The 5,383-nt window shown below is 34.7% G+C and overlaps 1 non-coding gene across 1 annotated transcript; it reads right to left on the bottom strand.

Moving 5' to 3' along the window:
- Window positions 1-743: 743 nt before the first annotated feature.
- LOC115295013 lies at window positions 744-886 on the bottom strand. The gene has a single exon (XR_003910253.1). It is a non-coding gene; the product is annotated as a U12 minor spliceosomal RNA (small nuclear RNA).
- Window positions 887-5,383: the final 4,497 nt, after the last annotated feature.

The raw sequence follows: 5,383 nt of genomic DNA on the forward strand, positions 1-5,383 counted from the left end.
CTGTTGTTTTAAGCTACCCACTTAGTGGCACTTTGTTATCTTAGCCCTAGGAAACTAATATGGTGCCTTTATACTCAGTTTCTTCACTTATTTTTATTTTGTTTTTATATTATACTATGTGTGTGTGTGTGTGTGTGTGTGTGTGTGTATATACATATATATTTATACACACATAGACATTTATTTTTTATTTTTTAAAAGTTTATTTATTTTGAGAGAGAGAGAGAAAGAGGCAGAGAGAAGAGATAGAGGATCTCTAGCTGGCTCCCCCAGTGTGCGTGCAGAGCCTGATGTGGGGCTTGAACTCAGGAAACCGTGAGATAAAGACGTGAGCCAAAATCAAAAATCCCACTTAACCACTTAACCAACTGAGCCTCCCAACCACCCAAATTTTTAAAAATTTAGGTATAGTTGACACAATGTTACATTAGTTTCAGGTGTGAAATTTAATGATTTGACAAGTTTATATCTTATGTTCATCCCAAGTGTACCTACCATCTGTCCCATTACATTACTATTACAGTGTCATTGACTGTATTCCTTATGCTGTGCCTTTTATTCCTCTGACATACTAATTCAAGAACTGGGATCTTGTATCTCCCTCTTTCCTTCATCCATTTTTATACAATATGTATTTTTTAAACCCTGGGGGGCTAATCCAATTTATTACTTATAGAAAACAAGCACCTGCTCAACCTCGTTTATTACCTTCCTGCAGTCTGCACTTTCACTGTTAAAGTGGGCGGGCAAATTGTGATTCCCAGGCATCCTGCAATATAGGCCTTAGGGAAAACCTTTACCATCTTAAAAATTCATCTTACATTAGCAGTGAGGATTCGGGCATGACCCCAAATCATTCGTTTCCTTACTCATAAGTTTAAGGCATACAGTATGTATTTTAATACAACTCCTTGAACCCCCCTTTTTTATGAAAAGAGGCAGCATTCCATTCTATCCATTCAATATCCATCCTATAATTAAAAAAATGTAAGGTTCAATCCAAGGCTCCAAACAGCTTACTATCTTATGGGTGTCTTAAGATTTCATGCCCGTGAAAGTTCGTTAAACACGGACAATAATAGATACCCAGGTTGTCATTTACGTAGAACACACAGTATGTCTATAAGAATTTGCATCTGGGATTAATCAGCAGAGGGCAAAGTAAATAATAAACATGCAAAGTTTCAATAAATCAGGACCTAAGCTGAAGCTTAAAGAAGGGGTAGAAAGTATTTCAACTGGTGAAGAAGAGAGGATGGCATTTCAAGAAGGAAGCAGGTTGAGCAAAGCTTGGATGATAGTTGAGTGCATGGTGCAAATAAATGATGATACCAACTCTAGAGAAAGTTCTGTGGTTGGGATTAGTGGAAAATAGGCTTGTCCAAGTGGGAGGTAGAAAAATTGCAAGGAATCTGGAGAAGGAAAAAAAACAACAACACAGGAGACATTATCTGTTTAAGAAGGAATTGGGAGTTGTTGAGTTTTTGAACACTACCATAATGAAAGGACCTAAGGGAGATTAATCCAGAGATAGTGTGGAAGATAAATTAGAGTCAGAGAAAGAAAAAAGAGTCACAGAAAAGAGTCAAGAGAAAAGGGCCTGAGAGCTCTTTTAGAAAACTGATGAATGAATCCAGACCTTTGTGTTAGGGGCCTAAATAAATGCTACTGCCTAAGAGGATCTGCTAAGTTTTCTGAGTTTTTCTTCATTTTCTGATTTCTCTATGGCTATTTAATTTCTCTGTTTCATCTTGTTTCGATTTGAGCCATTGGCATTTATCTGAGGGATCTTTTCACTGATAATGAAAGAATTTTGTCTAACCTTGAAAGATCTTGAATAAACTTTGATTTTTAAAAGCACTTAACATGTATGGGATATGAATGTAGTTATAATGCTCACTACTAAGCTAAGTATTGAGAGAATGCCAAGACAGCTATGCTATCTTTAATTTCCAAGCTGTGTTAATTTTGCTGCCTGAGAACCTTCATTTCTACCTCATTATTGTCTCTTTTCTTGAGACTACTCTAGCTAGCACATGTGTCTAATATAGGTGGATGTTTTTCCTTTGAATTTTACCTTCCTCATCCTTTTAGAAAATGGAACCACTTTATTTACATATTTCAAGCATGCTTTTTATATGGTAATTGATTTTGAGGACTCTGGCCTGATACTTCTGTTTAGATAACAATTTATGGAAGTAATTTGAGACATCCTTCAAATTGAAATATTGTAAGTATTATATGACCTATTTTTTAGTAGCAAGACTAAAAAATCCATTATATACATTTAAATTTTTTTTTGTGGATTTTTTATTTTTTGAATGTTAAACATACTTTTTTTCCCTATAAAACATATATTTCCTATGGGCAATCCCTTGAGCTTTTTATGCAAATTTAGCCCCAGGAAAAGAAACAAGTAGAGCTGAAATGAATGACATTGAATATCCCAAGTATGTTCATTTGAGAGTCACTCATGTTCCCAGAATGAAAAACAAACTGATGAGTATTCAGGAAAATAGAATGATTGAAGATTATTCAAAACATGTTCTACAACTAAAAGCATTTTGGAACTAGTGTGTTTTAGGTTATAAAATTCTGATAATTCTTTGAATCAGAGTCAACTGGGCATCATTCCTTTTAAAATCTCCACCTACTGCTGAAAAACCTCCCTAAATAGTTACATGGCCAACTATATTGCATTTTGAAACTTAAATTCTTAAGTTAGTAATTTCGTACTAGGGTGCCTGCATGCCTTGGTCGGTTAAGCATCTGACTCTTGATTTCAGCTCAAGTCATAGTCTTGCAACTTGTGGATTTGAGCCTCACATTTTGTGCTGATGGTGCAGAGCCTGCTTGGGATTCTCTCTCTTCCCCTCACTCTCTCCTCCTCCTGAACTTGCACTGTGTCTCTCAAAATAAATCAAGATTTAAAAAAAGATTAGTAATTTTGCCCTAGACATGTATTATCCTTGTTAGAATTACTATAAGCTATTTAATGATACTATTTTTTCAAAATAAATGCTGTAACTATATTTTAGCAGTATCATTTTTTTCAACTAAATGCATCAATTATTTAAATACAAATTATAATTAATATAGCTTAATATGTACTAATTTGCATTCTGTATTTTTAAAATTATGTATATTTTTTTCTGTCTCTCTAACAAGAAATAAAATTGGGGTTCCTGGGTGGTTCAGTTGGTTAAGTGTCCAACTTCAGCTCCAGTCATGATCTCATGGTTCGTAGGTTTGAGCCCCGCGTCAGGCTCTGTGCCAACAGCTCAGAGCCTGGAGCCTGCTTCAGATTCTGTGCTTCCCCCTCTCTCTCTGCCCCTCCCCCTCTCATGCTGTCTGTTAAAAATAAATAAACATTAAAAATTATTTTAAAAAATAAAATTTATTTCATTCTCTGGTAGGAGTCTTATTTTTATTTTCTAATAAAAATATGTAAAAAAACCTCCTATGATAAATATCTATTTTTATATGTACAGACCTCATCTCACACTATAAATTGTATGATGTTATAATTTGAAAATATGACTTTTATTCAGTAAAGGATAAACTCTTAAAAGCAGAAATTATAAAACCTTTAACAAGCAATAGAATCCAAATGTTTTATTAAGTGTTTGAAAAACTTATTGATAAATGAGTGCATGAATTTTTTTTATGTTACTAGTTTTTTTGGTTTGTTATTCTGGAGTTTGTTGCAACACAGGGATATACATCTTTAGGAATCTAATTTAACTGAATATATAGCTATTTCTGGACTTAAAAAAATGAAATCCAGTTTAAAATTCTTCCACATTTAGGGGCACCTGGGTGGCTCAGTCAATCAAATGTCCGACTTCAGCTCAGGTCATGATCTCACAGTTCGTCGGTTCGAGCCCCACGTCAGGCTCTGCGCTGACAACTAGCTCAGACCCTGGAGCCTGCTTCACATTCTGACCCTCCCACTCTCTCTGACCCTCCCCTGCTCGAGCTGTCTCTCTCTGTCTCTCAAAAATAAATAAAAAACATTAAAAATTATAAAAATAAATAAAATTATTTTATATTAAAAAAATGGATCGGTTTCATATAATTATTCTTAAATACCTTTTTCTAGGTAATCTGTTCTAGAGTGAATTATAAAATTCTTGGTAAGAGTTGCAATTGATTTATAGTTACCTTATTTATTCATAGTTTGATTAGCAATTTCTATTTTTTTTCCTTAAAGAAAATACATCAGTTTTAATTTAATTTTTGATTTCAAGTTGTTATGGAAGAGATTTGATTTCAAGTTGTTATGGAAGAGATATGATTACCATTAGGCTCATATATAACAACTTATTCAAATAGCAGTCTGTATTAAGTTGATAGTCACTTAAGTTTGTATCCATTCTAAAAGCACTAATTTATTACGCATCACTCTTTATGTATATGATGCTAAATAATTAGCTGGCAGCCTTATGGGACTTCCCTTGTATGTAGTTGTCTTCTTTTTTTCTTTTTTCTTTTTAAAATTCTCTCTTTATCTCTATTATTTGCCATTTTAATCATTATGTATCTTTGGATACATCTTTGGACCTCTTTGGATTTATTGGTGGGGGGCTCTTTGTTTGCCCTGGATCTGGATATCTGTTTTCTTCCCTAGTTTAGGGAAGTTTTTAGCTATTCTTCAAATAAGATTTCTGAGTTCTTATCTCTCTTTTCACCTTTTGGGATCCCTATAATGTGAATGTTATTATACTTGTTGGTGTTGCTGAGCTCCCTTAATCTGTTTTCATTTTTTATTCTTCTTTATTTTTGATGTTCAGGTTGGTTGCTTTCCATTATGCTGTCTTCCAGTTTGCTCATCTTTCTTCTTCCTCAAATCTACCATTGATTTCCTCTAGTATATTTTTAATTTCATTTATTTTTTTAAATAGTTTATTGTCAAATTGGTTTCCATACAACACCCAGTGCTCTTCCCCATAAGTGCTCTCCACCATCACCACCACCTCTTTTCTCCCCTCCCCCTTCCCCTTCAACCCTTAGTTCATTTTCAGCATTCAATAGTCTCTCAAGTTTTGCATCCCTCTCTCTCCCCAACTCTCTTTCCCTATTCACCTCCCCCTGGTCCTCCATTAGGTTTCTCCTGTTTTCCTGTTAGACCTATGAGTGCAAACATATGGTATCTGCCCTTCTCTGCCTGACTTATTTCACTTGGCATGACACCCTCAAGGTCCATCCACTTTCCTACAAATGGCCATATGTCATTCTTTCTCATTGCCATGTAGTACTCCATTGTGTATATATACCACATCTGCTTGATCCACTCATCAGGTGATGGACATTTAGGCTTTTTCCATGTTTTGGCTATTGTTGACAGTGCTGCTATGAACATTGGGGTACATGTGCTCCTATG

This window comes from Suricata suricatta, chromosome 6 (assembly GCF_006229205.1).
Source record: "Suricata suricatta isolate VVHF042 chromosome 6, meerkat_22Aug2017_6uvM2_HiC, whole genome shotgun sequence".
NCBI classification, from domain to species: Eukaryota; Metazoa; Chordata; class Mammalia; order Carnivora; family Herpestidae; genus Suricata; species Suricata suricatta.